The following is a 20,935-nucleotide window of genomic DNA, read 5'->3' on the forward strand; positions in this document are numbered from 1 at the left end:
TTCAGGGTCAGTCCCTCATCACACATGTGAAGTTTCTTGGAAATCGGACAAAGCATGAGGGAGTTATGAGCAGTTAAAGGTTCGTCCACTAGGGGGCAGTAATGGGATGCGTGCAGGTGTGTTCAGGGTCAGTCCCTCATCACACATGTGAAGTTTCGTTGAAATTGGACAAAGCATGAGGGAGTTATGAGCAGTTAAAGGTTCGTCCACTAGGGGGCAGTAATGGGATGCGTGCAGGTGTGTTCAGGGTCAGTCCCTCATCACACATGTGAAGTTTGGAGTGAATCGGACAAAGCATGAGGGAGTTATGAGCAGTTAATGGTTCATCCACTAGGGGGCAGTAATGGGATGCGTGCAGGTGTGTTCAGGGTCAGCCCCTCATCACACATGTGAAGTTTGGAGTGAATCGGACAAAGCATGAGGGAGTTATGAGCAGTTAAAGGTTCGTCCACTAGGGGGCAGTAATGGGATGCGTGCAGGTGTGTTCAGGGTCAGTCCCTCATCACACATGTGAAGTTTCGTGGAAATCGGACAAAGCATGAGGGAGTTATGAGCAGTTAAAGGTTCGTCCACTAGGGGGCGGTAATGGGATGCGTGCAGGTGTGTTCAGGGTCAGTCCCTCATCACACATGTGAAGTTTCGTGGAAATCGGACAAAGCATGAGGGAGTTATGAGCAGTTAAAGGTTCGTCCACTAGGGGGCAGTAATGGGATGCGTGCAGGTGTGTTCAGGGTCAGTCCCTCATCACACATGTGAAGTTTCGTGGAAATCGGACAATGTTGATGTAAAATATGCCACTTCCTGTTTCCACTAGGGGGCAACATGAGTGAGATCGCCTATGAGCATATGGAGACGTTGAGGTCGTGACCCTGGACCTGTGTACCAATTTTCATGTTGATACGAGTTCATTAAAGCCATCATAAAGCCAAACGTATTATCATGGCGAGGAATGGTCGCCGCGTCGCCACACGGCCGCCATTACTCGTAGCTTCACAGCGTTCATGATGGAGCTTCACCACCTTAGTCTGCATGTTTTAGAAGTGGAATTAAGTTGATGGGGTCAACTATGTGGCATCAGTACACGTTAAGGTAAAACCTGGCCACTTCCTGTTACCACCGGGGGCGCTATGAGTGACGTAGGAAATTAATATATCGGGACGTTCAGGGCGGAGCCGTCATCATGTCCAGCAAGTTAGAAGTTGATCGGATAAAGTATGTGGGCGTTAGAGCTGTTCGAAGGTGAAATGGCGAGCAAACGAAAAGTCGCCAAAATCCTCAAGGCCCCAGAAGCCACGCCCTTTGACCTAGAGACCTGCGGAGCACAACTTTTGATCAGAGTGGCATCTCGGTGGTCTGTAGCCAATTTGAAGTCAATCGGACAAAATCTGTAGGAGAAGTTAGATCAAACAGGTCAAAAGTTCAAATCAAAATGGCCGACTTCCTGTTGTGATTTCACCATGTCATTAAGAGGCTTTTTTGTGTGTCTTGCCATGTTCTATAAGCCCACCAAATTTCATGCATGTAGGTGAAACGCAAAGGAGGGGCTGATGTTTTGAAATTTTCTAGGGGGCGCTATTCAGCCATTTGACCACGCCCATTCCCAACGACTTTAAAATATCAAATTTTTCGCGAGTCCTGATGTGCATGCCAAAATTTACGCGTTTTGGGGCATGTTGAAGCCCCCAAAAATGCGATTTTAGGGAGAATATAATAATAATAATAATAATTAAAGCCGCAAGCGGCGATGACGGGCCCTCGCTCACCCATGCGACCGCGGGGCCTGAGGCATGTCGGGGCTGCAATGATTTGTTCATCCACCAGGTGGCGCTAAGCAGTTGTGGGTGGGTGCGTTCAGGGTCAGCCCCTCATCACTAATGTGAAGTTTGGAGTGAATCGGACAAAGCATGAGGGAGTTATGAGCAGTTAATGGTTCATCCACTAGGGGGCAGTAATGGGATGCGTGCAGGTGTGTTCAGGGTCAGCCCCTCATCACACATGTGAAGTTTCGTGGAAATCGGACAAAGCATGAGGGAGTTATGAGCACTTAAAGGTTCGTCCACTAGGGGGCAGTAATGGGATGCGTGCAGGTGTGTTCAGGGTCAGCCTCTCATTACATATGTGAAGTTTCGTGGAAATCGGACAAAGCATGAGGGAGTTATGAGCAGTTAAAGGTTTGTCCACTAGAGGGCAGTAATGGGATGCGTGCAGGTGTGTTCAGGGTCAGTCCCTCATCACACATGTGAAGTTTCTTGGAAATCGGACAAAGCATGAGGGAGTTATGAGCAGTTAAAGGTTCATCCACTAGGGGGCAGTAATGGGATGCGTGCAGGTGTGTTCAGGGGCCGCCCCTCATCACACATGTGAAGTTTCGTGGAAATCGGACAAAGCATGAGGGAGTTATGAGCAGTTAAAGGTTCGTCCACTAGGGGGCAGTAATGGGATGCGTGCAGGTGTGTTCAGGGTCAGTCCCTCATCACACATGTGAAGTTTCGTGGAAATCGGACAATGTTGATGTAAAATATGCCACTTCCTGTTTCCACTAGGGGGCAACATGAGTGAGATCGCCTATGAGCATATGGAGACGTTGAGGTCGTGACCCTGGACCTGTGTACCAATTTTCATGTTGATACGAGTTCATTAAAGCCATCATAAAGCCAAACGTATTTTCATGGCGAGGAATGGTCGCCGCGTCGCCACACGGCCGCCATTACTCGTAGCTTCACAGCGTTCCTGATGTAGCTTCACCACCTTAGTCTGCATGTTGTAGAAGTGGAATGAAGTTGATGGGGTCAACTATGTGGCATCAGTACACGTTAAGGTAAAACCTGGCCACTTCCTGTTACCACCGGGGGGCGCTATGAGTGACGTAGGAAATTAATATATCGGGACGTTCAGGGCGGAGCCGTCATCATGTCCAGCAAGTTAAAAGTTGATCGGATAAAGTATGTGGGCGTTAGAGCTGTTCGAAGGTGAAATGGCGAGCAAACGAAAAGTCGCCAAAATCCTCAAGGCCCCAGAAGCCACGCCCTTTGACCTAGAGACCTGCGGAGCACAACTTTTGATCAGAGTGGCATCTCGGTGGTCTCTAGCCAATTTGAAGTCAATCGGACAAAATCTGTAGGAGAAGTTAGATCAAACAGGTCAAAAGTTCAAATCAAAATGGCCGACTTCCTGTTGTGATTTCACCATGTCATTAAGAGGCTTTTTTGTGTGTCTTGCCATGTTCTATAAGCCCACCAAATTTCATGCATGTAGGTGAAACGCAAAGGAGGGGCTGATGTTTTGAAATTTTCTAGGGGGCGCTATTCAGCCATTTGACCACGCCCATTCCCAACGACTTTAAAATATCAAATTTTTCGCGAGTCCTGATGTGCATGCCAAAATTTACGCGTTTTGGGGCATGTTGAAGCCCCCAAAAATGCGATTTTAGGGAGAATATAATAATAATAATAATAATTAAAGCCGCAAGCGGCGATGATCGGCCCTCGCTCGACCCATGCGACCGCGGGGGCCTGAGGCGTGCGGGGGCCGTGGCGCGAAGCGAGAATGGCGAAAAAGCGCTGCGGGAGCGGAAAAACGCAACGTGCGGTTCATCCACTAGGTGGCGCTACGAAGCCAGAAGCGGGTAGCGGCGTTCAGGAGCTGACCGGGATCAAGCACCTGAAGTTTGATGTGAATCGGACAATGTAAATGTAAAACAGGTCACTTCCTGTTACCACCAGGGGGCGCATTTGTATGAATCCAGATGTGGGTGGGTGTGTTCAGGGGCGGAGTGTCATCACACGTGTAACATTTGAAGTCGATTTGACAATGTAAGTGTAAGGCAGGTCACTTCCTGTTACCACCGGGGGGCGCATTTGTATGAAGCCAGATGTGGGTAGGTGTGATCAGGGGCTGACCGGGATGAAATCTGTAAAATTGGAGGTCGATTGGACATTGTAAGTGTAAAGCAGGTCACTTCCTGTTACCACCGGGGGCGCATTTGTATCAATCCAGATGCGGGTAGGTGTGATCAGGGGCTGACCAGGATCACATGTGTTAAATTTGAAGAAAATCGGACAATGTAAGTGTAAACCAGGTCACTCTGACCACCGGGGGCGTATTTGTATTAGGTTTGTTCAGTGGCTGACTGGCATCACCCATGGTAAATTAGAATTGAATCTGCTCATGTAAGTGAATGCAACAATAAAGCAGGTCACTTTCTGTTACCACCGGGGGGTGTACATGGGAAGTTTATACATCAAAACGTTCAGGGCGGAGCCATCGTCATTCACAGCAACATTGAAGTTGATAGGATTAAGTATGTGGGCGGAGCATCCGCTCGAAGGTGAAATGGCGAGCAAACAAAAAGGCGCCAAACTTGACAAGGCCGCAGAATCCACGCCCTTTGACCTAGAGACTTGCGGAGCACAACTTTTAATCAGCATGGTATCTCGCTGGTCTGTAGCCAATTTGAAGTTGATCGGACAAAATCTGTGGGCGGAGTTAACTTGTTTATGTAAAAAAAGTCACTTCCTGTTACCACCGGGGGGCGCATTGAGCAAAGTGGGATATTGATATATCGGGCGAATCAGAGACTCACTGCCGTAATTGCAATTCAAGTTTGAAGTTGATAGGATAAAGTATGTGGGCGTGACAGCCAACCGAATTTGGATGGCGTTCGAGCCCAACTTTGGCGCCCACCAGAAGCCACGCCCTTTGACGAATCGAGCTACGGAGCACAATCTTTACTCAGCTAGGTCAGAAGATGTTGTCTATCAAATTTGGAGCGTGTCGGGCGAATCGTTTTGGACGAGTTAATTTGGCGCCAAAAACGACCAATTCAAAATGGCCGACTTCCTGTTGACATTTCACCATGACATTAAGAGGCTTTTTTGTATATCTGGGTATGGTACATATGTGTACCGAATTTCGTCCGTCTAGGCCAAAGTGACCCAATTTCCCTATGGGCTTTTTTGAACTTTGTAGGGGGCGCTATTTCGCCATTTCGCGTCGGACATGCGCGAGCAGCACAAAATATCGAATTTCGGAAGAAGCAGGACGTCCGGCAAAAAGTTCACGCATTTTCGAGTTGGGGAAAGGGGCGAAATTGGGGTTTGAAGGCGGAGAAGAATAATAATAATAATAATAATAATAATAAACAGCGCGATTTCAATAGCCCCTCGGGCGAGTGCTACTCGCCGCTCGGGCCTAATTAAAGCCGCAAGCGGCGATGACGGGCCCTCGCTCACACATGCAACCGCGGGGCCTGAGGCATGTCGGGGCTGCAATGTTTTGTTCATCCACCAGGTGGCGCTAAGCAGTTGTAGGTGGGTGCGTTCAGGGGCGGCCCCTCATCACTCTTGTGAAGTTTGGAGTGAATCGGACAAAGCATGAGGGAGTTATGAGCAGTTAATGGTTCATCCACTAGGGGGCAGTAATGGGATGCGTGCAGGTGTGTTCAGGGTCAGTCTCTCATCACACATGTGAAGTTTGGAGGAAATCGGACAATGTTGATGTAAAATATGCCACTTCCTGTTTCCACTAGGGGGCAACATGAGTGAGATCGCCTATGAGCATATGGAGACGTTTAGGTCGTGACCCTGGACCTGTGTACCAATTTTCATGTTGATACGAGTTCATTAAAGCCATCATAAAGGCAAACGTATTTTAATGGCGAGGAATGGTCGCCGCGTCGCCACACGGACGCCATTACTCGTAGCTTCACAGCGTTCATGATGTAGCTTCACCACCTTAGTCTGCATGTTTTAGAAGTGGAATGAAGTTGATGGGGTCAACTATGTGGCATCAGTACACGTTAAGGTAAAACCTGGCCACTTCCTGTTACCACCAGGGGGCGCTATGAGTGACGTAGGAAATTAATATATCGGGACGTTCAGGGCGGAGCCAACATTATGTCCAGCAAGTTTGAAGTTGATCGGATAAAGTATGTGGGCGTTAGAGCTGTTCGAAGGTGAAATGGCGAGCAAACGAAAAGTCGCCAAAATCCTCAAGGCCCAGAAGCCACGCCCTTTGACCTAGAGACCTGCGGAGCACAACTTTTGATCAGAGTGGCATCTCGGTGGTCTCTAGCCAATTTGAAGTCAATCGGACAAAATCTGTAGGAGAAGTTAGATCAAACAGGTCAAAAATTCAAATCAAAATGGCCGACTTCCTGTTGTGATTTCACCATGACATTAAGAGGCTTTTTTGTGTGTCTTGCCATGTTCTATAAACCCATTAAATTTCATTCGTCTAGGTGACACACAAAGGCGGGGCTGATGTTTTGAAATTTTCTAGGGGGCGCTATTTAGCCATTTGGCCACGCCCATTTCCAACGACTTTAAAATATCAAATTTTTCGCCAGTCCTAATGTGCATGCCAAAATTTACGCGTTTTGGGGCATGTTGAAGCCTCCAAAAATGCGATCCTTTTGAGAGAAAAAGAATGAAAGAAAGAAAGAATAATAATAAACAGAGCAATTACAATAGGGCTTTCGCTGGGCGACTTGCAGTCGCCGCTCGGGCCCTAATTAAAGCCGCAAGCGGCTATGACGGGCCCTCGCTCCACGCCACTCGGCGTCCCCGCTACCCCCGGGCCGCTCTTCGAAAACCCCCGCGCGCAACCGGACGTGGGCGGCTGCGTCGAGGGCGGTCCCCTCGTCGAACACGTGAAGTTTCGAGCAAATCGGACAACGTACGATGGAGTTACGGCAGGTTTACGGTCCGTCCACCAGGGGGCGGTAACGGGATGTGGGCCGTTGCGTTCGGGGTCGTGACCTCATCACACATGTGAAGTTTCGAGCCGATCGGACAATGTCGATGCAAAACGCGACATTTCCTGTGTCCACAAGGGGGCGTCTTGAGCGAGCTAGCGTACGATCAAACGGAGGCGTAGAGGGCGGGCCTCTGATCATGTACTGAAATTTTGAAGTGACTACGATCAAGTATGTGGGCGTGGAAGGCAAACGTAATAGCATGGCGACTAAACGAGCAGTTGACCAACTTTGTCGCCCCCTAGCAGCCACGCCGTTTGACGTAGAGAAAAGCTTTTAATAGTGTTTGACCAGCTCGGTCTCCTGATGATCTGTAGCGAATATGAAGTCAATCGGGCAAAATCCGTGGGAGGTGGCAGTTCACGATGGAGCGCTATTCCTGTCGCCTCCACTAGGGGGCCATTAGCCGTAGCGTCATAGCGTTCATGAAATACCTTCACCAACTTGTTCGGCATGTTTTAGAAGTGGAATGAAGTTGATGGGGTCAACTATGTATTTTTAATGAATTTTAGCGCACTTCCTGTTACCACCGGGGGGCGCTATGAGTGACGTAGGAAAATAATATGTCGGATCGTTCAGGGTCACGCCCTCATCATGTGCACCAAGTTTGAAGCCGCTGCGATCAAATCTGTGGGCGTGCTAGCATTGCAAACTTCTTCGCTGAATTCGGCAACTTGGCCGTGCCCTAGCAGCCACGCCCTTTTGACCTACACACCTGCGGAGCACAAGCCGTAATCAGCTTGGTCTGGAGATGTTCTGTACCCAATTTGAAGTCAATCGGGCGAACTCCCTCGGAGGAGTTCGTTTTGCGTCAAAGAAATGCTAACCAAAATGGCCGACTTCCTGTTAGGTTTAGGGCGTGGCTCCAATTCAATTTTTTGTATGTTTGGGTATGATACACGTGTGTGTCGAGTTTCGTATGTGTACGACAAAGTAAGCGAAATTTGTCTATGGAGAAATTCGGAAAAACTTCTAGGGGGCGCTATTGAGGCATTTAGCCACGCCCATGGGAAACGACTCTATCCCCTGAAAGAGCTCGCCATTCTTGACCCGTGGATGAAATTTCGTGAGGACACGACTTCGTTAAAGCCACGAAAAAGGCAAACGTAATTGTACGATAAAAAATCGTCAGTCGCCGCGGCGGCACACGGACGCCGTTTGTCGTATCTTCACAGCGTTCATAATGTAGCTTCAGCAACTGGTTCTGCATGTATTAGAAGTGGAATGAAGTTGATCGGGTGAAGTATGGATTTTTAATGAATTTTTGCGTACTTCCTGTTACCACCGGGGGGCGCTATGAGCCAGGCAGGAAGTCGATACATCAAAACGTTCAGGGAGGAGCCAACGTCATGTCCTTTGAATTTCAAGTGGCTACGACGAAGTATGTGCGCGTGAAAGGCAAACGAAATTTAAATTGGGATGATACACATTCGCCGCGGCGGCACACGGACGCCGTTGCTCGTAGGGTCAAAGCGTTCATGATGTAGCTTCACCATCCGGGTCTGCATGTACTAGAAGTGTAACGAAGTCGATTTGGTCAACTACGTATTTTTAACGAATTTTTGTACGTTTCCTGTTACCACCGGGGGGCGCTATGAGCGACATACGCAAATAATATGTCGGATCGTTCAGGGTCTCTCCATAGATTTTTGCACCAAGTTTGAAGCGTCTACGATCAAGTATGTGGGCATGAGAGCCGTTCGTATTTACATGGCGAGCACCGAAACAGTCGCCAAACTTCGGGGCACGCCAGAGGCCAAGCCCTTTGAGCTACAGACCTGCGGAGCACAAGATAAGCTCAGCTAGGTCTGACGATGTTCTGGACCCAATTTGGAGCCGATCGGGCGTAATCCCTCGGAGGAGTTCGTTTTGCGTAAAATAAATGCTAACCAAAATGGCCGACTTCCTGTTGGTTTTTGGGCTTCGCACGAAACAAATTTTTTTCATGTCTGGGTATGATACATATGTGTACCAAGTTTGGGCAGCCTGCGGGAAAAAAATTTTTGGTCCCTATGGCCGGGGGTCAAAAGTTCAAGGGGGCGCTGTTGTGCCAATTTGCCCCGCCCACAAACGGCGATAGCATCAGATCGAAATTTTTTCAGGTCCCGACGTGTGTCCCAAATTTCGTCCGTTTCTCGTCTTGGCAAAGGGGTCAAATCGGGGTTCAAAGTCGCGGAATAATAATAATAATAAAAATAAACACTTGCATTTCAAGATAGCATTTTTTCCCTGCCAGGTCACTTGAGTACTTGATTACTTGCTTGGTTACTTGTTGCTTGTCGGTGATCGGTGTGGATGTCGAATAACAATAGGGACCTCCCTGGGTCGTTGACACAGGCTCGGGCCCTAATAAACATTACAATATCTGGGGTTTTTGCTGCCAGGTCTATGCAGTACTTGAGTACTTGCTTGCTTACTTGTTGTTACTCGTCGGCTGGCACGTCGACTAATGTGCATGTCGAATAACAATAGGGACCTCCCTGGGTCGTTGACACAGGCTCGGGCCCTAATAATAAACATACATTTACATAAACCAAACATATTTGTCCACTCCCATGTTGAGAAGATTATTAAACACTTTAAAAAATAAATCCCTCTTCCAGCACATTTAAAGCAATTAAAAAAAGACATTATTTGCTATTAATCTTGAATAACCTGTGGACCATAATGTGTTTAATCATGATTAAAAACTTTAATCGATTGACAACCCTAGTTTTTTGGTAATTACATATTTCATTAAAATATATTGCATTTTTAAGTATAATACCATTATAACTATGACCATATAGCACAGTGAATGTGTGTGCAGGTGAATCCAGTACATGTGGTGGTCTCTGTGCTGTATTGATGAGTAGCTGCGTGATCAGAGTCCATGTAGTGTCCAGGACCAGGTGCTGGAAGCTGCTGTTGACTGTGTGAATGTGTCTGTGCTGCTTGTTGCTGCTGTCAAACTTCAGATGAGCAGGTGGTGAAGCCGGTGGTGAGCGTGTACCCAGCAGCTCCCAGCAGCCACCTGGGGGGGAGGAGCTCCCTGCTGTGTGTGGCCTCAGACATGTCTCCTGCTCTGGTCCAGTTCTCCTGGAAAAGACAAAACGGGAAGGGTACTCCGGAGGAGCTGCCTCCTGCTGAGGGAGAGCGGCTGGAGCACACAGAGTCAGGACGCTCCGTCTCCATCTTGCTGATCCACCAACCAGAGAAGAGCTCGTACCACTGCCACGTCAAACACGAGGGGGGCACGGTGGAGGCCCAAACACAAGGTGATGGAGGCTTGGTGATTCAGCTTCATGTGGACAGAACAGCACAGCACTGACATTTGACTCCTTCTCTGTTTCAGAGGTTGGAGCTCCAGCAGCCCCCTGTCCTCCAGGGAGACAGCCGGAGACAGTGGTACCTCCGCACCAAGCTGACTGTAAGATCACCTGCTGCCTCTCTACAATGACCGCTCCAATGTTGTGCTGCAGTTAGTGCCCAATATCAGTCTGTTCACTCTCTGCTCATCATGCCACATTCCAACACACACTCCCTGATTCTGTCAGTGTCTAACAAGGCAAGGCAAGGCAATTTTATTTGTATAGCCCGTTTTTACAAACAGTTTGTCTCAAAGGGCTTTACATAGCATCATAACAACATCCTCTCCATGGAAAACCCTTTTAACAGGGAAAAATCGGAGAAACCTCAGGGTGAGCAACAGAGGACGGGCAGACGTGCAATAGATGTTGTTACAGAAAAGAAAACAGTTTATAACAGAGAATGTGAGAAACATGGAAATGTTAAGAAGAGCTGAAGGAGGAAGCTCCTGGTAGGCAAGGTAGGCAGGGAGAGCAGGCCAGCTTAACGGGAGGACTGGATGGCAGACTGGTTCATGGGAAGGAAGGGCAGGCCAGTTTAACAGCATGGGAAGGTGGGGTGGGGTGTGGGGGGAGGGGGTGGTGGAGAGAGATGGAGCTCCGGTGGATCTGTGGAAACGCGAGACACCAAGGCCAAACTACAAAGTGCAACAGATAATGGTGATGACAGTTGAAAATGAGAGAGAGGAGAGGAGAGGAGAGGAGAGGAGAGGAGAGGAGAGGGCTCCATGTAACCAGATGTGTCCCCCAGCAGTCTAAGTCTATAGCAGCGTAGCTATAAAATGGTTCAGAGCTACCTGAACCAGCCCTAACTAAAAGCCCTGTCATAAAGGAAGGTCTTAAGTCTAGACTTAAATGTAGTTAGAGTGTCTGCCTCTTTGACCCATGGAGAGAGCTGGTTCCACAGTAAAGGAGCCCGGTAACTGAAGGCTCTACCTCCCAGTCTGTTTTTAGAGATACTGGGAGTCACTAACAGACCTGAATTCTGGGAGCGGAGTGCTCTGGTAGGACAGTAAGGAATGATTAGTTCTTTCAGATAGGATGGAGCTTTATCATTAAGGTCAAAGGTCACATTTGACTTGTTCTGGAGTCCTCAGAAAATCAGTGAATTGATAACCACCTGTGTCTTTTAACCATGTTATGGTGGAGTGATTTGAATAGTTGAGAAGAAGGTGATGGAGGCTTGGAAACTGTGTTGTACAGCTTCATGTGGACACTCTGTCACAGAGAACACTGACTGGTTTCTCTTGAATCCTTTTCTGTTGCAGTGGTTCCCCTGGATCGTCTCCAGCCTCAGTGCAGGGTGAAGCTGCTCTGTCTGCTCTACACGGTGCTGATAGTGAAGAGTCTGCTCTACTGCTGTGGACTCTCTCTGCTGAGGTGCCTCAGAAACACGGAGCCGTCCCCCAGCTCAACACAAGCAGACTGACTTGTTTCGTCTTTCTCTCCATCATCTCATCACTTACTCTCATTTTTCTCTTTGATCACAGATTGGAAATTTAAATCACATAAATCTTTTATTCACTCTTCAACTTAAGTCAGTGTGCAAACATAAAAATGTACACACATTTACACTTTATTATGTTACAACTTTTTTTTTTATCATTGTCTAACGTCTAACTGTCTCTTTGATTGTGTGTTTTATTAGCCATTTTCATAGTGATTCTTGTGATAGTATAACATTTAGTTATATTGCACGGAAGCATATTGCATTCACTTAAAAAGAAAAGCTGTTTTTTTATATTACATTATTTGTCACATTTATTATTTTAGAAAAGTGGTGGTTTTAGGTTTCAAAGGAGAACTGTGCAAGTCCGCTCGCATTTCCGCTGTTTCGGTTACGCTCCTCTCGCCCATGTGCATTTGTTTACAACAAAGCCGGCGAAAAATCAATAAATGGAGCGGTGGATAACGTTACATAACATATACAATGTTACAGTGTGTGTGTTTGTGTAGTCTTAACCATCACAAACAAAAGATTACGGGTTATGGAGCGCGTTTGTGTTGTGGTGTGCAGAGACGACACCGGGGCGGCGACCGAGTAACTACACTGATGTTGCAAGGTTGGAAGGCAGAGAGTCTCCTTTGTCACTCGTAACAAGTCACAAATCATGTAGTTAACGATCACAATTACTCCGGAGCTTTTTAATTAAGGTAAAAATGTAGCATAGCCACGGGATAAATCCTGCTTAGTTCCTCATTCATTTAAATATACAGCAGACAAATAGTTTCCTTTAAATATTAATCCTGCTCTGATATTTTGACACTCTGAAGTGGTGTTCTGTAATAACATATTCTTCTTTCAATATCAGTCTGAATTTACAGGGAACAAAGTGAAAATGAGATAAAATTGTAGGCTTTTCCTTTGAAAATCTACATCAACTTGCAAATTATACTATTTAATTAGTTTTGGAAGGTCACCTTTATTTTGAAATCACTCCTTACACGCTCTTACTGTAGTAAATAAATGTACCACAAAACAATGCCAGGGCTAGCTTGACTGTATCTTTCAGAGTGGAGGCTGTGATGACCATAGACATACAATTTTGTAGATAGCCTATGTATAAATTTATAATATTTTATATATTATAGGAGCTTGACTGCAGCAGTTAAACTTCACTTGCAGGTGAGAGCTTATCATAGGATTTTGAAATCACGTTTAGTCAGGAGAAATATTATTTAGAACAAAAAGGAGAAATAAATCACTTTGAAAAGCAGAAAATAATTAATTACTCCAAAAAACTGAAAAGTATTTTTATTGAATGAAATATGCTTCTGTATGGTTCCCTGCTTTGTAAATATTTAAAATTTTTCTACCTTTTTTTTTAACCCGTTTTTCTTTTGATACCTCCAGCACCTTGGCAGAGAGCCAGCCGGGTGAAGCGGCAGCCCTCTTCTTGCATAATCGTTTTTCAAAGAAAATCAAATGTATGTTTTGATTCATAGGTTAGGTAACAATATGTATTACGTAACATATACTGTATGTTTGCATTTTTACTAATCAAATATAATATTAAAGTATTTTTGTCTTTATTTCATTTCAACTTTTATTTGACACGAGTACATTAAAGGAGGATGAAACTTATCTTACTGTTTATTTAATTCTCTGTTTTTAGGTTGTTCATGCATGTTGTGGGTTTGTCAATTTCATTTGTTGTCACATTTTCAACATTAAGTCACAGTGTCTCTGTATTAACAACCTGATTGTTACAAATATACAAATATTTTCACTATGGTTGTAAGCATGTGGAAAAAGATGTAAATAGGACCTTGCAGCTTAATTAGGATACATCTTAATAGACTTGATCTAAAACAGCCAACACAAACACTGCTTCACACAGTAGGCCTACGTTTGGTTATGTCTCTATCATTACGCTTTAACAGGAATGTGAAGCTCATTTTCGGCCTACATCGTACAGACTACCCCCAAGTCTATGAACAAACTAACGAAACTATGTCACACTCCAACAAGGAAATGTGAGAATTATGTTAAACCAAAAAAAGAAATTGCTATAATAGTCTTTTATTCACAGTGTATGATATGTACAATAGAAATGATCTATATCACCAAGCAAATTCCAAGAAATTAGCTGCAGTTTGTCTCTCAATTATCCTTGAACTCGACAGTCCTCCAATCATCATGCAGAAGCCCAGTGTCGGCCCCACCCACTGCTCCATTCACACACAGAGATGCTGACAAAATTGCAGTGTTTATCCAAGTTTCTAGTTTCTATACGCTTGCTCATTTAAGGCCGTGGAAGCTGAGCTTCAACAGGTTTAATGCACTGAGACTGTGCACTAAACAGTGATAAGAAGATGATTCTGAACCAACTCATGTTCTAACACATTTTTAGTCAATGAAATGTCAACACAACAGTTTATATTTGACCATTTATTATTTGACTTGAGGGCAAGCAGAGCTTCCCTCGTAGCAATCACCCCTGAAGTGTACTGAGATGATTCACAGTTAGTGATGTTTCTGTAACGTTACACAGATGCTTCCTGAGTCTTGAACAGAGTGGATGGTTGTAGCTGTCGTGGTGTTCATCAGAGTGAAGCCACAGCTCAGGGTGTGGAGGCTGCAGAGCTGAAACCACACAGCCCGAGTGCTGCAGGGAAGGAAGTGTCGATTCGCTGTCAGCAGTTTTTTTTATGAGTTTTAATAACCACTGACAACAGATTCATATCTGCTGCTCTACATTCACACTCATGCCCCCCACCCTCCACAATCACACACCCTTTGTAGTTTGTCTGTTGGTGACACTTTTGTTCCACTGAGCCCAGAGACCCATAAACATGTCAGTTAACCCACAACACAGCACAACACTTTTAATGTTTTATAGCCTGACATCTCTGTTCTTGTTTCTTCAGTCAAAAACTTTTCTGTACATTTTCTTGATGTACAGCAGTCAGGACAGTGGCAACCTAATGAATTTGCAGACATGGTTTAGTTTCTACTTGTCGCTCCAATGTTGAACAATAATAATAACAGTAATAACTAGAAAATTTCCTCTGGGAAATTTTGAGAGGGCCACGGAAGCTACGGCCGGTTTTGACATATCTGTCAACATGGGAATCAAACCCACGATCTTAAGGTCAAGACAGAGCTAATCAGACCACATGATCATCTTTCTATAAGCACTGATATGGAGGAGCTGTAACCACATTAGGTTACCTGTGTGTGTGTGTGTGTGTGTGTGTGTGTGTGTGTGTGTGTGTGTGTGTGTGTGTGTGTGTGTGTGTGTGTGTGTGTGTGTGCGTGTGAGTGAGAGAGACACTGCTGTCTGCTGAACAGAGGGTCGCAGGAAGCTGGATCTGATCTAAAGTGCCGTGTTTCAGCTGCAAAAACCTGTTGCACTGATCTGAGCGCACACACACACACACACACACACACACACACAGAGAGACACACACACACACACACACAGAGAGAGAGAGAGAGAGAGAAAAAGACACACACACACAAAAGAAAAAAAAGAAAAAGTTGTAACTCTAAAAATTTTTTAAAAAAAGAAAGAAAAGAGACTGGAGTCGTGTGTCAGTCAATAGCCTAAATGTTTTGTCTTTTGTCAGTGTTGATTTTGTTGTTGTTTACAAGAGAACAACTGTACAGATGTTGAGGCATCACTAAAGCAAAATATAATGGAGCCAATTGTACTGGTTCACCTGAAAATAACAGCTGTGTGTGTGTTCGTACATGTGCATTGGACTTAGAAAGTAAAATAGATAAGCACCACACGGAGCAGGAGCAGAGAGATTTGAGCTCGGTGCAGCTTCCGACCAACAGCCCAGAGGAAGGGAACCGTACCTCTTATCAGAATGTGGTCAAGATTTCCTGGGCAAGAAGTCCTTCCTGGGCGTGCCAATGTGCATTAAATGTTTGTAGGGCAAACACTTTTCTCACAGTTGCAAGTTAGAAAAGGGGGTCATTTCTGTTTTTCTCAGAAAAACAGCTCCAACTTTTGTTTTGAAGTCAATGAGCCACTGGAGCGGATCTAGCTGCACAAAGAGTCTCCATAATAAATTTCTGTAAGTCTGTCTGCTGTTTTGAGCACATCATATGAGACAAGACAAGTGTGGCTACAAACAGTGAGGAAATCATGTGTCTAGAGTTTAATTTGTGGCCGTGCTGACAGTTTATCCAGAAAAAAATCCAGAATGTTTTTTCACTCTCTTTCACTCTAACGATGATGTCACACACTCTAAGTTCGGCTCGTTAGACGCAACACACAACCATCATAAAGTTGGATTTTGTCAAAAAATGTAATGATTTTAAAACTGACAAATATCTGGAACTGTTGAAGATATCAATAAGATGAGTTATACGGGAATAGATTAAAAGTTTGTCTACAGTTTAAAAGTCAAATAGGGTCTGTGGGAGAAAGTATGCTGAAGTTTTAGAGGTTCAAAGAAGTAAGAAGATTTGAAGAGTTTTCAATGCATTCCTATGGGAGAAAAATTGCAGAAAAAGTTAAATATTTTAAAAAAAAGTATAAATAGTATGAAAGAGAAAAGATATAGCAACACTGTCCTGAAAAAGCTGCATGTTTTGATGTATGAATTGTTGAAATAGCACAAAGTATGAAGGAGGAGTTAAACGAAGAAAAAGAGCGGAACAAGTAAATTTAAAGAAACAAAATGGGCGAACCGAATAACATTAGTTATTACTAATACTACTAATATTACTTACTAATAAGAAAAAATCCACACAATAACAGTGTCAAAATGTCACCAGTGCTGCAGTCACTGGTCACTGCAGCTATTTCATAGCTGTTGGGACCAGTGCCCGGTGCGATGGCCCGTGGCCCTAATAATAATATGGTGGTGGTGGTTGCGTTGTTCATAACACCTTCCAAAAAGCATTTAAATTTAAAAACTTTGAAAAAACAAAGTCAACGGTACGTGCTACAGTTTTGAAACCAACATGTAGCCCAGATACTGGTGAAACCTTTGTACAAATTATGAAGTCCATCACTCTTTTTTTTTCAAAAACTGTAAAACTTATTAAACCTATCTCCTCCCACAAATTTTGCTCAATGGTCACCAAACTTGTGAATGGCTTACACAATTTGTAAAGCCACTGTGGAACTGCACTTGCCAATTAGTTCAGTGTGATAGACTATGGTCTTTGGTTCCAGAAGTTGTGGGTTCAAGGCTCAACTGATGTGAACACTTTAAAGTCAACTGGCTTTTCTTCCTATTCTCCTGTTTGTTGCTCAGAATTTGCCTAAATTAGCCTGGACCCGACCCATGATTTTTGATAAAGAAGTACTAGAATTATGTGTACTTCTGCTCAAAATGTTCAACCACATTCTTCATAGTGAATTACAATAGCGTGTTTTTTTCAAAGTTTTTTTACTTTAAAAATGTGTAAATTATGCAAGTCCAGTCGCTTTTTCACTGTTTTATTGGATATATAAACATGAATTACATTACACAAGCAGCAGAAAAATAAATGTACAACTCCTGTAACCGACTAAAATGAGAGAAAAGAACTTTGTTCTCAGAAAAGTTAAAGAAAATACATCACAGCAAAGAACACTGCTGAGGCCCAACAAGGACCAGCTGTGAGCTCAGACGAGGCCACGTGGTTTCTGACGGCTCCTCAAACTCCCATCAGCCCCTGCTGCTCACACTCATTTGTCTTATTACCTACACCTGTGACTGCAGTGAAAAGGGTTAGACTGGCTGTTGTTAATGACTGGATGTATATGCATTTAGTTTCTGCTTATTTTGTCGGAGTTTGTTAAAACTGTATATATTATGCAGAGTCCAATCCTAATATTTTGGTGAAGGTAAAATATCGATTTTTTCTTCTACTGATACACGAAATGAGTAAATTAATTAAAAAATGTAGAAGTGAATTTCTTTCTTCTGCTTCTTTGATTTGAAAAACAAGTTCATGTGTTTATTTAAACCCAAATAAAAAAGTAAGTCAGAGAAGCCTGACACTTATTTAGGATTATATTGAATGTTATTTTAATGGCTGTTGTTTCATGTATATTATTACTCTTTGCATGAAACAACCAGAGGAATGACAGGACATGGAGTCTCTCCCATCTGAAACAGACAGGCCTCCACTACTTTGTGTATTGTAATGGAACGACTTTAAACATTAGTATCAGACGCGTTGTTCATTAATAAAGTATATCAGCAGAGTGTGCGGTGGCCGTCTTTTTCTATTGATTTTACGCACTCCTGCTACCCACCTGCACCTGAGGAACTGTGGCTGTGCAGGGAGATTTGCTTTTCATTAGTATCAGACTATTATAACACTGAGTAGTAATCTCTTTGTGGGTTTCTGTTATGCTGCTGGTGCTTTAATATGAAATGCAGATGAAGACTGCCACCCTGTGGTTAGTTAGAGGAAGTGCAAGGACAAGGATTATTATTATCAGGCTACGTTCACTTACTTTATTCGGTTCGGCCATTTTCTGCCTTTCTTCGTCATGTAACTAGTCCTTCATACTTTGTGCTATTTCAACAATTCAAATATCAAAATGTTCAGCCTTTTCGGGACAGGTGTGCTATGTCTTTTCTCTTTTAAACTATTCATACTTTTTGCAATATTCAACTATTTCTGATTTTTTTTTCCCCATAGAGAATGCATTGGAACAGTCTTGAAACTCTTCAAATCTTCTTACTTCTTTCAGCCTTTAAAGCGTCCACATACTTTCAGCTAGAGACTTCATTCAAATCCTGAGCTGTAGACAAACTTCTAATGTATTCATCCTGTATGTACAACTTTTTCATAGCTTGTACCATTTTTGAGATAAATCCTTTAAAAGCACATGAGGATTTCTGACAAATTTCACACTTTTCAATGAGTGTGTATGGGGTTGGGTCAGAGTGAGTGACATCATCGTTAGAGTGAGAGGGATCGAAAAAACATTCAGGATTTTTTCTGGATAAATTGCCAGCACGGCCACAAATTAAACTCTAGACACATGATTTCCTCACCGGTTTGTAGCCACACTTGTCGTGTCTCATTTAATGTGCTCAAAACAGCAGACAGACTTACTGAATTGTCTCAGTGAGCCTAATTGTGCAGCTAGACCCACTCCAGTGGCTCATCCACTTCAATATAAAAGTAGGAGCTGATTTTTTTAGAAAAGCAGAAATGCCCCCCTTTTCTACCTTGCGACCCTGAGAAAAGTTTTTGCCCTACAAACATTTAATGCACATCAATGTGCTCAGGAAGGTCTCCTTGCCCAGATGGTCAGGACCACATTCTGATAAGAGGTACGGTTCTCTTTTTCTGGGCTGTTTTGGGAAGCTGCACAGAGCTCAAATCTCTCTGCTCTGCTCTGCTCTGTGTGCAGTTGGTCCAGCTGTAGGGGCCAGCTCGTTATCAAAGTCTATAAATAGAACAGGTGCAGGTGCAGCCTGGCCGCTCGTTAAGATGTTTTTAAACACAGCCCCACACACACACATGATAAACCAGACTGACAGAGGATGTCCACGCACAAACACAGGCATCACACTCACACAGACAGACACACACAGACACTCACACACAGTCACACATGCACACATACACAAACAAACAATTCCATTCCATTCTTCATTCTTCCGTTCTTAGATAATAATTTAAAATATTTTTTAAATGTAGCCAGGGAGCTCTCTGCTCTCATTCAGCCCAATGCATTTTTTTACAGCAGCAGGAGAAGGAGCTCAACTTTGTAACTTGCTGTTAAGTGCTTTTTAATTCATTTTAATTCACCAAAAAATAGTCACAGGTCACAAAAAAGTCCTCTTCTTGCTTGGTGTGGCTAATTTCTGCACTTTCCTTACTTTTTTTTTTTTAAGCATCATTGAAAAATCTCACATTCATCAAAGTCTCAACCTCTTTTGCACAACTCCACTGTAGTGTAGGGGTTAGGGTGGCCGCTTGCCAACCCCAAGGTCACTGGTTTGAATCCAAGGGAAGAACTCTTGTTATGTTATGTTGAATTCTGCTCTCCTCCCCCGCCTTCAATTGGTTACAGGTGTTTGTTATCTCCTTGATTACTCATACCAGTTTGCAGCACATCATCACATTACAATGAATGACAACAGTCTTGAAAGCAGTGTGCTCTCTGTAGCCGAGTGGCAGAGTAAAGGTTTAATGATCATAAGGTCATGGGTTTGATTCCTGCCTCAGTCATTTCACATCATTGCTTGACTTTTGATTCCAATTATTCAGCTGTCATTGGACAGTCTTTGATTCCTCATAGTATAAAGCTCATTGTAACTCAGGTTCTCTGTGGCCATATGGTTAGTGTGTTAGGTTACCACTCATGAAGTTGTGGGTTCAATTCCTTCGATGGACATGTTTCTTGTATGCCATTCCGCATGTCTTTGTCAATTTATTCTGCTAATTCAGCATGGTTCAGCATTGGGTTTCAGCATTCACACGCATGTTCCGTTAGGAAATGCTGTTTCTAGTTTGTTTTGAGGTCAAATGTGTCAAATGTGCTATAATGGAACCTTTGCCATTCCCAATATCACCCCAGTTGTTTTTGTGGAAAATGCAAAGCTGGTGTTGTGCTGAAAAGAGACACCTTGCCGAAAAACTACTGCCCCAACGGGAATGTCAAGGCAATTTTATTTGTATAGCCCGTTTTTACAAACAGTTTGTCTCAAAGGGCTTTACATGGCATCATAACAACATCCTCTGTCCTTAGACCCTCACATCCACTGAGGAAAAACTCCATGGAAAACCCTTTTAACGGGGAAAGTAGGCGACGGTTGGTGCAGGGAGATGGAGCTCCGGTGGATCTGCGGAAACACAGACAGAGTGCGAGACACCAAGGCCAAACTACAAAGTGCAACAGTTCAAAATGTGCTGAGAGGAGAGGAGAGGAGAGGAGAGGAGAGGACTCCATGTAACCAGATGTGTCCCCCAGCAGTATATCATCTCATCTGCGGCTTTGCATTTACCCATGCATTTGCCTCAAAAACAACTCTGTCTCGTAACATTTCATTATTATTTCATAGTGTGGTGAATGTGCAGGATACAACTTGTCCACCAGAGCCTCCGTAGCATTAGCTGAGCAGCTCGCATTCCTGCCTGGCCAGTTTCAAAACAGCTTGCACCAACAATTAAAGGTAACAAACCTGTGACTATAGGGATTATGGCAATGGGCGAAATTGCCAAAATGTTGAAATATCCCTTTAAGCGGAGTCACATGTGCTCATGTGATGACGACAAGAATCATAGGTGCCTGATTCAATAACAAATGATCAAAAACAAAATACATACAAAGTAGTTTCTTCCAGTCTGCAGGAAACCTCCATTGTTTCAGAGATGAGAGTTTAGGGTCGGGGTTGAACTGTCTTGCACCTGTGATAT

General features: G+C 44.1%; 1 pseudogene; it reads left to right on the forward strand.

Moving 5' to 3' along the window:
• LOC146959939 (uncharacterized) overlaps nt 1-11,530 on the forward strand; it is a 72,710-nt pseudogene extending 61,180 nt beyond the window's left edge.
• The last annotated feature ends 9,405 nt before the right edge of the window (nt 11,531-20,935 follow it).

Source organism: Trachurus japonicus, unplaced genomic scaffold (assembly GCF_045865225.1).
Source record: "Trachurus japonicus isolate A0001 unplaced genomic scaffold, Traja_1.0 AP030849.1".
NCBI classification, from domain to species: domain Eukaryota; kingdom Metazoa; phylum Chordata; class Actinopteri; order Carangiformes; family Carangidae; genus Trachurus; species Trachurus japonicus.